Below are 12,728 nucleotides of genomic sequence, written 5' to 3'. Positions count from 1 at the left end.
TAAGTTTCTCCAATCTTCCCAAATTCTGATAGAGGGCCATGAGACTTAGACCTAAATGCGAAAATGGAGGCTCTAGCCCCTTCCAGAGCTGAGATATCGAAACTCAAAAATTCGGCCCGAAAAAAAAAACGACAGTGGTACCCCTTACGTTTTTTTTTTTGGGCGAAAAATTAAATTTCTCCCATCTTCCCAAATTCTGATAGAGGGCCATGAGACTTAGACCTGAGTGCAAAAATGGAGGCTCTAGCCCCTTCCAGAGCTGAGATATCGAAACTCAAAAATTCGGCCCGAAAAAAAAACGACAGTGGTACCCCTTACGTTTTTTTTTTGGGGTGAAAAATTAAGTTTCTCCAATCTTCCCAAATTCTGATAGAGGGCCATGAGACTTAGACCTGAGTGCAAAAATGGAGGCTCTAGCACCTTCCAGAGCTGAGATATCGAAACTCAAAAATTCGGCCCGAAAAAAAAACGACAGTGGTACCCCTTACGTTTTTTTTTTGGGCGAAAAATTAAGTTTCTCCAATCTTCCCAAATTCTGATAGAGGGCCATGAGACTTAGACCTGAGTGCAAAAATGGAGGCTCTAGCCCCTTCCAGAGCTGAGATATCGAAACTCAAAAATTCGGCCCGAAAAAAAAACGACAGTGGTACCCCTTACGTTTTTTTTTTTGGGCGAAAAATTAAGTTTCTCCAATCTTCCCAAATTCTGATAGAGGGCCATGAGACTTAGACCTGAGTGCAAAAATGGAGGCTCTAGCCCCTTCCAGAGCTGAGATATCGAAACTCAAAAATTCGGCCCGAAAAAAAAACGACAGTGGTACCCCTTACGTTTTTTTTTTTGGGCGAAAAATTAAGTTTCTCCCATCTTCCCAAATTCTGACAGAGGGCCATGAGACTTAGACCTGAGTGCAAAAATGGGGGCTCTAGCCCCTTCCAGAGCTGAGATATCGAAACTCAAAAATTCGGCCCGAAAAAAAAAACGACAGTGGTACCCCTTACGTTTTTTTTGGGGGGGCAAAAAATTAAGTTTCTCCAATCTTCCCAAATTCTGATAGAGGGCCATGAGACTTAGACCTGAGTGCAAAAATGGAGGCTCTAGCCCCTTCCAGAGCTGAGATATCGGAACTCAAAAATTCGGCCCGAAAAAAAAACGACAGTGGTACCCCTTACGTTTTTTTTTTGGGCGAAAAATTAAGTTTCTCCAATCTTCCCAAATTCTGATAGAGGGCCATGAGACTTAGACCTGAGTGCAAAAATCGAGGCTCTAGCACCTTCCAGAGCTGAGATATCGAAACTCAAAAATTCGGCCCGAAAAAAAACCGACAGTGGTACCCCTTACGTTTTTTTTTTTGGGCGAAAAATTAAATTTCTCCCATCTTCCCAAATTCTGATAGAGGGCCATGAGACTTAGACCTGAGTGCAAAAATGGAGGCTCTAGCCCCTTCCAGAGCTGAGATATCGAAACTCAAAAATTCGGCCCGAAAAAAAAAACGACAGTGGTACCCCTTACGTTTTTTTTTGGGGGGCAAAAAATTAAGTTTCTCCAATCTTCCCAAATTCTGATAGAGGGCCATGAGACTTAGACCTGAGTGCAAAAATGGAGGCTCTAGCCCCTTCCAGAGCTGAGATATCGGAACTCAAAAATTCAGCCCGAAAAAAAAACGACAGTGGTACCCCTTACGTTTTTTTTTTGGGCAAAAAATTAAGTTTCTCCAATCTTCCCAAATTCTGATAGAGGGCCATGAGACTTAGACCTGAGTGCAAAAATTGAGGCTCTAGCCCCTTCCAGAGCTGAGATATCGAAACTCAAAAATTCGGCCCGAAAAAAAAACGACAGTGGTACCCCTTACGTTTTTTTTTTGGGGTGAAAAATTAAGTTTCTCCAATCTTCCCAAATTCTGATAGAGGGCCATGAGACTTAGACCTAAATGCGAAAATGGAGGCTCTAGCCCCTTCCAGAGCTGAGATATCGAAACTCAAAAATTCGGCCCGAAAAAAAAAACGACAGTGGTACCCCTTACGTTTTTTTTTTTGGGCGAAAAATTAAATTTCTCCCATCTTCCCAAATTCTGATAGAGGGCCATGAGACTTAGACCTGAGTGCAAAAATGGAGGCTCTAGCCCCTTCCAGAGCTGAGATATCGAAACTCAAAAATTCGGCCCGAAAAAAAAACGACAGTGGTACCCCTTACGTTTTTTTTTTGGGGTGAAAAATTAAGTTTCTCCAATCTTCCCAAATTCTGATAGAGGGCCATGAGACTTAGACCTGAGTGCAAAAATGGAGGCTCTAGCCCCTTCCAGAGCTGAGATATCGAAACTCAAAAATTCGGCCCGAAAAAAAAAACGACAGTGGTACCCCTTACGTTTTTTTTGGGGGGGCAAAAAATTAAGTTTCTCCAATCTTCCCAAATTCTGATAGAGGGCCATGAGACTTAGACCTGAGTGCAAAAATGGAGGCTCTAGCCCCTTCCAGAGCTGAGATATCGGAACTCAAAAATTCGGCCCGAAAAAAAAACGACAGTGGTACCCCTTACGTTTTTTTTTTTGGGCAAAAAATTAAGTTTCTCCAATCTTCCCAAATTCTGATAGAGGGCCATGAGACTTAGACCTGAGTGCAAAAATCGAGGCTCTAGCACCTTCCAGAGCTGAGATATCGAAACTCAAAAATTCGGCCCGAAAAAAAAACGACAGTGGTACCCCTTACGTTTTTTTTTTTGGGCGAAAAATTAAATTTCTCCCATCTTCCCAAATTCTGATAGAGGGCCATGAGACTTAGACCTGAGTGCAAAAATGGAGGCTCTAGCCCCTTCCAGAGCTGAGATATCGAAACTCAAAAATTCGGCCCGAAAAAAAAACGACAGTGGTACCCCTTACGTTTTTTTTTTGGGCGAAAAATTAAGTTTCTCCAATCTTCCCAAATTCTGATAGAGGGCCATGAGACTTAGACCTGAGTGCAAAAATGGAGGCTCTAGCCCCTTCCAGAGCTGAGATATCGAAACTCAAAAATTCGGCCCGAAAAAAAAAACGACAGTGGTACCCCTTACGTTTTTTTTGGGGGGGCAAAAAATTAAGTTTCTCCAATCTTCCCAAATTCTGATAGAGGGCCATGAGACTTAGACCTGAGTGCAAAAATGGAGGCTCTAGCCCCTTCCAGAGCTGAGATATCGGAACTCAAAAATTCGGCCCGAAAAAAAAACGACAGTGGTACCCCTTACGTTTTTTTTTTGGGCAAAAAATTAAGTTTCTCCAATCTTCCCAAATTCTGATAGAGGGCCATGAGACTTAGACCTGAGTGCAAAAATTGAGGCTCTAGCCCCTTCCAGAGCTGAGATATCGAAACTCAAAAATTCGGCCCGAAAAAAAAACGACAGTGGTACCCCTTACGTTTTTTTTTTGGGGTGAAAAATTAAGTTTCTCCAATCTTCCCAAATTCTGATAGAGGGCCATGAGACTTAGACCTAAATGCGAAAATGGAGGCTCTAGCCCCTTCCAGAGCTGAGATATCGAAACTCAAAAATTCGGCCCGAAAAAAAAAACGACAGTGGTACCCCTTACGTTTTTTTTTTTGGGCGAAAAATTAAATTTCTCCCATCTTCCCAAATTCTGATAGAGGGCCATGAGACTTAGACCTGAGTGCAAAAATGGAGGCTCTAGCCCCTTCCAGAGCTGAGATATCGAAACTCAAAAATTCGGCCCGAAAAAAAAACGACAGTGGTACCCCTTACGGTTTTTTTTTGGGGTGAAAAATTAAGTTTCTCCAATCTTCCCAAATTCTGATAGAGGGCCATGAGACTTAGACCTGAGTGCAAAAATGGAGGCTCTAGCACCTTCCAGAGCTGAGATATCGAAACTCAAAAATTCGGCCCGAAAAAAAAACGACAGTGGTACCCCTTACGTTTTTTTTTTGGGCGAAAAATTAAGTTTCTCCAATCTTCCCAAATTCTGATAGAGGGCCATGAGACTTAGACCTGAGTGCAAAAATCGAGGCTCTAGCACCTTCCAGAGCTGAGATATCGAAACTCAAAAATTCGGCCCGAAAAAAAAACGACAGTGGTACCCCTTACGTTTTTTTTTTGGGCGAAAAATTAAGTTTCTCCAATCTTCCCAAATTCTGATAGAGGGCCATGAGACTTAGACCTGAGTGCAAAAATGGAGGCTCTAGCCCCTTCCAGAGCTGAGATATCGAAACTCAAAAATTCGGCCCGAAAAAAAAAACGACAGTGGTACCCCTTACGTTTTTTTTGGGGGGGCAAAAAATTAAGTTTCTCCAATCTTCCCAAATTCTGATAGAGGGCCATGAGACTTAGACCTGAGTGCAAAAATGGAGGCTCTAGCCCCTTCCAGAGCTGAGATATCGGAACTCAAAAATTCGGCCCGAAAAAAAAAACGACAGTGGTACCCCTTACGTTTTTTTTTTGGGGTGAAAAATTAAGTTTCTCCAATCTTCCCAAATTCTGATAGAGGGCCATGAGACTTAGACCTAAATGCGAAAATGGAGGCTCTAGCCCCTTCCAGAGCTGAGATATCGAAACTCAAAAATTCGGCCCGAAAAAAAAAACGACAGTGGTACCCCTTACGTTTTTTTTTTTGGGCGAAAAATTAAATTTCTCCCATCTTCCCAAATTCTGATAGAGGGCCATGAGACTTAGACCTGAGTGCAAAAATGGAGGCTCTAGCCCCTTCCAGAGCTGAGATATCGAAACTCAAAAATTCGGCCCGAAAAAAAAACGACAGTGGTACCCCTTACGTTTTTTTTTTGGGGTGAAAAATTAAGTTTCTCCAATCTTCCCAAATTCTGATAGAGGGCCATGAGACTTAGACCTGAGTGCAAAAATGGAGGCTCTAGCACCTTCCAGAGCTGAGATATCGAAACTCAAAAATTCGGCCCGAAAAAAAAACGACAGTGGTACCCCTTACGTTTTTTTTTTGGGCGAAAAATTAAGTTTCTCCAATCTTCCCAAATTCTGATAGAGGGCCATGAGACTTAGACCTGAGTGCAAAAATCGAGGCTCTAGCACCTTCCAGAGCTGAGATATCGAAACTCAAAAATTCGGCCCGAAAAAAAAACGACAGTGGTACCCCTTACGTTTTTTTTTTGGGGCGAAAAATTACATTTCTCCCATCTTCCCAAATTCTGATAGAGGGCCATGAGACTTAGACCTGAGTGCAAAAATGGAGGCTCTAGCCCCTTCCAGAGCTGAGATATCGAAACTCAAAAATTCGGCCCGAAAAAAAAACGACAGTGGTACCCCTTACGTTTTTTTTTTGGGCGAAAAATTAAGTTTCTCCAATCTTCCCAAATTCTGATAGAGGGCCATGAGACTTAGACCTGAGTGCAAAAATGGAGGCTCTAGCCCCTTCCAGAGCTGAGATATCGAAACTCAAAAATTCGGCCCGAAAAAAAAAACGACAGTGGTACCCCTTACGTTTTTTTTGGGGGGGCAAAAAATTAAGTTTCTCCAATCTTCCCAAATTCTGATAGAGGGCCATGAGACTTAGACCTGAGTGCAAAAATGGAGGCTCTAGCCCCTTCCAGAGCTGAGATATCGGAACTCAAAAATTCGGCCCGAAAAAAAAACGACAGTGGTACCCCTTACGTTTTTTTTTTGGGCGAAAAATTAAGTTTCTCCAATCTTCCCAAATTCTGATAGAGGGCCATGAGACTTAGACCTGAGTGCAAAAATCGAGGCTCTAGCACCTTCCAGAGCTGAGATATCGAAACTCAAAAATTCGGCCCGAAAAAAAAACGACAGTGGTACCCCTTATGTTTTTTTTGGGGGGCGAAAAATTAAGTTTCTCCAATCTTCCCAAATTCTGATAGAGGGCCATGAGACTTAGACCTAAATGCGAAAATGGAGGCTCTAGCCCCTTCCAGAGCTGAGATATCGAAACTCAAAAATTCGGCCCGAAAAAAAAACGACAGTGGTACCCCTTACGTTTTTTTTTTTGGGCGAAAAATTAAGTTTCTCCCATCTTCCCAAATTCTGACAGAGGGCCATGAGACTTAGACCTGAGTGCAAAAATGGGGGCTCTAGCCCCTTCCAGAGCTGAGATATCGAAACTCAAAAATTCGGCCCGAAAAAAAAACGACAGTGGTACCCCTTACGTTTTTTTTTTTGGGGCAAAAAATTAAGTTTCTCCAATATTCCCAAATTCTGATAGAGGGCCATGAGACTTAGACCTGAGTGCAAAAATGGAGGCTCTAGCCCCTTCCAGAGCTGAGATATCGAAACTCAAAAATTCGGCCCGAAAAAAAAAACGACAGTGGTACCCCTTACGTTTTTTTTTTGGGCGAAAAATTAAGTTTCTCCAATCTTCCCAAATTCTGATAGAGGGCCATGAGACTTAGACCTAAATGCGAAAATGGAGGCTCTAGCCCCTTCCAGAGCTGAGATATCGAAACTCAAAAATTCGGCCCGAAAAAAAAACGACAGTGGTACCCCTTACGTTTTTTTTTTGGGCGAAAAATTAAGTTTCTCCAATCTTCCCAAATTCTGATAGAGGGCCATGAGACTTAGACCTGAGTGCAAAAATGGAGGCTCTAGCCCCTTCCAGAGCTTAGATATCGAAACTCAAAAATTCGGCCCGAAAAAAAAACGACAGTGGTACCCCTTACGTTTTTTTTTTTTGGGGCGAAAAATTAAGTTTCTCCAATCTTCCCAAATTCTGATAGAGGGCCATGAGACTTAGACCTAAATGCGAAAATGGAGGCTCTAGCCCCTTCCAGAGCTGAGATATCGAAACTCAAAAATTCGGCCCGAAAAAAAAACGACAGTGGTACCCCTTACGTTTTTTTTTTTGGGCGAAAAATTAAGTTTCTCCAATCTTCCCAAATTCTGATAGAAGGCCATGAGACTTAGACCTGAGTGCAAAAATGGAGGCTCTAGCCCCTTCCAGAGCTGAGATATCGAAACTCAAAAATTCGGCCCGAAAAAAAAAACGACAGTGGTACCCCTTACGTTTTTTTTGGGGGGGCAAAAAATTAAGTTTCTCCAATCTTCCCAAATTCTGATAGAGGGCCATGAGACTTAGACCTGAGTGCAAAAATGGAGGCTCTAGCCCCTTCCAGAGCTGAGATATCGAAACTCAAAAATTCGGCCCGAAAAAAAAAACGACAGTGGTACCCCTTACGTTTTTTTTTTGGGCGAAAAATTAAGTTTCTCCAATCTTCCCAAATTCTGATAGAGGGCCATGAGACTTAGACCTAAATGCGAAAATGGAGGCTCTAGCCCCTTCCAGAGCTGAGATATCGAAACTCAAAAATTCGGCCCGAAAAAAAAACGACAGTGGTACCCCTTACGTTTTTTTTTTGGGCGAAAAATTAAGTTTCTCCAATCTTCCCAAATTCTGATAGAGGGCCATGAGACTTAGACCTGAGTGCAAAAATGGAGGCTCTAGCCCCTTCCAGAGCTTAGATATCGAAACTCAAAAATTCGGCCCGAAAAAAAAACGACAGTGGTACCCCTTACGTTTTTTTTTTTTGGGGCGAAAAATTAAGTTTCTCCAATCTTCCCAAATTCTGATAGAGGGCCATGAGACTTAGACCTAAATGCGAAAATGGAGGCTCTAGCCCCTTCCAGAGCTGAGATATCGAAACTCAAAAATTCGGCCAGAAAAAAAAACGACAGTGGTACCCCTTACGTTTTTTTTTTTGGGCGAAAAATTAAGTTTCTCCAATCTTCCCAAATTCTGATAGAAGGCCATGAGACTTAGACCTGAGTGCAAAAATGGAGGCTCTAGCCCCTTCCAGAGCTGAGATATCGAAACTCAAAAATTCGGCCCGAAAAAAAAAACGACAGTGGTACCCCTTACGTTTTTTTTTTGGGGGGCAAAAAATTAAGTTTCTCCAATCTTCCCAAATTCTGATAGAGGGCCATGAGACTTAGACCTGAGTGCAAAAATGGAGGCTCTAGCCCCTTCCAGAGCTGAGATATCGGAACTCAAAAATTCGGCCCGAAAAAAAAACGACAGTGGTACCCCTTACGTTTTTTTTTTTGGGCGAAAAATTAAGTTTCTCCAATCTTCCCAAATTCTGATAGAGGGCCATGAGACTTAGACCTGAGTGCAAAAATCGAGGCTCTAGCCCCTTCCAGAGCTGAGATATCGAAACTCAAAAATTCGGCCCGAAAAAAAAAACGACAGTGGTACCCCTTACGTTTTTTTTTGGGCGAAAAATTAAGTTTCTCCAATCTTCCCAAATTCTGATAGAGGGCCATGAGACTTAGACCTAAATGCGAAAATGGAGGCTCTAGCCCCTTCCAGAGCTGAGATATCGAAACTCAAAAATTCGGCCCGAAAAAAAAACGACAGTGGTACCCCTTACGTTTTTTTTTTGGGCGAAAAATTAAGTTTCTCCAATCTTCCCAAATTCTGATAGAGGGCCATGAGACTTAGACCTGAGTGCAAAAATGGAGGCTCTAGCCCCTTCCAGAGCTTAGATATCGAAACTCAAAAATTCGGCCCGAAAAAAAAACGACAGTGGTACCCCTTACGTTTTTTTTTGGGGCGAAAAATTAAGTTTCTCCAATCTTCCCAAATTCTGATAGAGGGCCATCAGACTTAGACCTGAGTGCAAAAATCGAGGCTCTAGCCCCTTCCAGAGCTGAGATATCGAAACTCAAAAATTCGGCCCGAAAAAAAAATGACAGTGGTACCCCTTACGGTTTTTTTTTGGGCGAAAAATTAAGTTTCTCCAATCTTCCCAAATTCTGATAGAGGGCCATGAAACTTAGACCTGAGTGCAAAAATGGAGGCTCTAGCCCCTTCCAGAGCTGAGATATCGAAACTCAAAAATTCGGCCCGAAAAAAAAACGACAGTGGTACCCCTTACGTTTTTTTTTTGGGGCGAAAAATTAAGTTTCTCCAATCTTCCCAAATTCTGATAGAGGGCCATGAGACTTAGACCTAAATGCGAAAATGGAGGCTCTAGCCCCTTCCAGAGCTGAGATATCGAAACTCAAAAATTCGGCCCGAAAAAAAAAACGACAGTGGTACCCCTTACGTTTTTTTTTTTGGGGCAAAAAATTAAGTTTCTCCAATCTTCCCAAATTCTGATAGAGGGCCATGAGACTTAGACCTGAGTGGAAAAATGGAGGCTCTAGCCCCTTCCAGAGCTGAGATATCGGAACTCAAAAATTCGGCTCGAAAAAAAAACGACAGTGGTACCCCTTACGTTTTTTTTTTTGGGCGAAAAATTAAGTTTCTCCAATCTTCCCAAATTCTGATAGAGGGCCATGAGACTTAGACCTGAGTGCAAAAATGGAGGCTCTAGCCCCTTCCAGAGCTGAGATATCGAAACTCAAAAATTCGGCCCGAAAAAAAAACGACAGTGGTACCCCTTACGTTTTTTTTTTTGGGCGAAAAATTAAGTTTCTCCAATCTTCCCAAATTCTGATAGAGGGCCATGAGACTTAGACCTGAGTGCAAAAATGGAGGCTCTAGCCCCTTCCAGAGCTGAGATATCGAAACTCAAAAATTCGGCCCGAAAAAAAAACGACAGTGGTACCCCTTACGTTTTTTTTTTTGGGCAAAAAATTAAGTTTCTCCAATCTTCCCAAATTCTGATAGAGGGCCATGAGACTTAGACCTGAGTGCAAAAATTGAGGCTCTAGCCCCTTCCAGAGCTGAGATATCGAAACTCAAAAATTCGGCCCGAAAAAAAAACGACAGTGGTACCCCTTACGTTTTTTTTTTGGGGTGAAAAATTAAGTTTCTCCAATCTTCCCAAATTCTGATAGAGGGCCATGAGACTTAGACCTAAATGCGAAAATGGAGGCTCTAGCCCCTTCCAGAGCTGAGATATCGAAACTCAAAAATTCGGCCCGAAAAAAAAACGACAGTGGTACCCCTTACGTTTTTTTTTTTGGGCGAAAAATTAAATTTCTCCCATCTTCCCAAATTCTGATAGAGGGCCATGAGACTTAGACCTGAGTGCAAAAATGGAGGCTCTAGCCCCTTCCAGAGCTGAGATATCGAAACTCAAAAATTCGGCCCGAAAAAAAAACGACAGTGGTACCCCTTACGTTTTTTTTTTTTGGGGCAAAAAATTAAGTTTCTCCAATCTTCCCAAATTCTGATAGAGGGTGATGAGACTTAGACCTGAGTGGAAAAATGGAGGCTCTAGCCCCTTCCAGAGCTGAGATATTGGAACTCAAAAATTCGGCCCGAAAAAAAAACGACAGTGGTACCCCTTACGTTTTTTTTTTTGGGCGAAAAATTAAGTTTCTCCAATCTTCCCAAATTCTGATAGAGGGCCATGAGACTTAGACCTGAGTGCAAAAATGGAGGCTCTAGCCCCTTCCAGAGCTGAGATATCGAAACTCAAAAATTCGGCCCGAAAAAAAAACGACAGTGGTACCCCTTACGTTTTTTTTTTTGGGCGAAAAATTAAGTTTCTCCAATCTTCCCAAATTCTGATAGAGGGCCATGAGACTTAGACCTGAGTGCAAAAATGGAGGCTCTAGCCCCTTCCAGAGCTGAGATATCGAAACTCAAAAATTCGGCCCGAAAAAAAAACGACAGTGGTACCCCTTACGTTTTTTTTTGGGGTGAAAAATTAAGTTTCTCCAATCTTCCCAAATTCTGATAGAGGGCCATGAAACTTAGACCTGAGTGCAAAAATGGAGGCTCTAGCCCCTTCCAGAGCTGAGATATCGAAACTCAAAAATTCGGCCCGAAAAAAAAACGACAGTGGTACCCCTTACGTTTTTTTTTTGGGCGAAAAATTAAGTTTCTCCAATCTTCCCAAATTCTGATAGAGGGCCATGAGACTTAGACCTGAGTGCAAAAATGGAGGCTCTAGCCCCTTCCAGAGCTGAGATATCGAAACTCAAAAATTCGGCCCGAAAAAAAAACGACAGTGGTACCCCTTACGGTTTTTTTTTTGGGCGAAAAATTAAGTTTCTCCAATCTTCCCAAATTCTGATAGAGGGCCATGAGACTTAGACCTAAATGCGAAAATGGAGGCTCTAGCCCCTTCCAGAGCTGAGATATCGAAACTCAAAAATTCGGCCCGAAAAAAAAACGACAGTGGTACCCCTTACGTTTTTTTTTTTGGGCGAAAAATTAAGTTTCTCCAATCTTCCCAAATTCTGATAGAAGGCCATGAGACTTAGACCTGAGTGCAAAAATGGAGGCTCTAGCCCCTTCCAGAGCTGAGATATCGAAACTCAAAAATTCGGCCCGAAAAAAAAAACGACAGTGGTACCCCTTACGTTTTTTTTGGGGGGGCAAAAAATTAAGTTTCTCCAATCTTCCCAAATTCTGATAGAGGGCCATGAGACTTAGACCTGAGTGCAAAAATGGAGGCTCTAGCCCCTTCCAGAGCTGAGATATCGAAACTCAAAAATTCGGCCCGAAAAAAAAAACGACAGTGGTACCCCTTACGTTTTTTTTTTGGGCGAAAAATTAAGTTTCTCCAATCTTCCCAAATTCTGATAGAGGGCCATGAGACTTAGACCTAAATGCGAAAATGGAGGCTCTAGCCCCTTCCAGAGCTGAGATATCGAAACTCAAAAATTCGGCCCGAAAAAAAAACGACAGTGGTACCCCTTACGTTTTTTTTTTGGGCGAAAAATTAAGTTTCTCCAATCTTCCCAAATTCTGATAGAGGGCCATGAGACTTAGACCTGAGTGCAAAAATGGAGGCTCTAGCCCCTTCCAGAGCTTAGATATCGAAACTCAAAAATTCGGCCCGAAAAAAAAACGACAGTGGTACCCCTTACGTTTTTTTTTTTGGGGCGAAAAATTAAGTTTCTCCAATCTTCCCAAATTCTGATAGAGGGCCATGAGACTTAGACCTAAATGCGAAAATGGAGGCTCTAGCCCCTTCCAGAGCTGAGATATCGAAACTCAAAAATTCGGCCAGAAAAAAAAACGACAGTGGTACCCCTTACGTTTTTTTTTTTGGGCGAAAAATTAAGTTTCTCCAATCTTCCCAAATTCTGATAGAAGGCAATGAGACTTAGACCTGAGTGCAAAAATGGAGGCTCTAGCCCCTTCCAGAGCTGAGATATCGAAACTCAAAAATTCGGCCCGAAAAAAAAAACGACAGTGGTACCCCTTACGTTTTTTTTTTGGGGGGCAAAAAATTAAGTTTCTCCAATCTTCCCAAATTCTGATAGAGGGCCATGAGACTTAGACCTGAGTGCAAAAATGGAGGCTCTAGCCCCTTCCAGAGCTGAGATATCGGAACTCAAAAATTCGGCCCGAAAAAAAAACGACAGTGGTACCCCTTACGTTTTTTTTTTTGGGCGAAAAATTAAGTTTCTCCAATCTTCCCAAATTCTGATAGAGGGCCATGAGACTTAGACCTGAGTGCAAAAATCGAGGCTCTAGCCCCTTCCAGAGCTGAGATATCGAAACTCAAAAATTCGGCCCGAAAAAAAAAACGACAGTGGTACCCCTTACGTTTTTTTTTTGGGCGAAAAATTACGTTTCTCCAATCTTCCCAAATTCTGATAGAGGGCCATGAGACTTAGACCTAAATGCGAAAATGGAGGCTCTAGCCCCTTCCAGAGCTGAGATATCGAAACTCAAAAATTCGGCCCGAAAAAAAAACGACAGTGGTACCCCTTACGTTTTTTTTTTGGGCGAAAAATTAAGTTTCTCCAATATTCCCAAATTCTGATAGAGGGCCATGAGACTTAGACCTGAGTGCAAAAATGGAGGCTCTAGCCCCTTCCAGAGCTTAGATATCGAAACTCAAAAATTCGGCCCGAAAAAAAAACGA

This window comes from Pimephales promelas, chromosome 23 (genome assembly GCF_988280905.1).
Source record: "Pimephales promelas chromosome 23, fPimPro1.hap1.1, whole genome shotgun sequence".
In the NCBI taxonomy this organism is placed as follows: domain Eukaryota; kingdom Metazoa; phylum Chordata; class Actinopteri; order Cypriniformes; family Leuciscidae; genus Pimephales; species Pimephales promelas.
The sequence above is the reverse complement of the archived record's forward strand: the minus strand, read 5'-3'. Positions refer to the sequence as shown.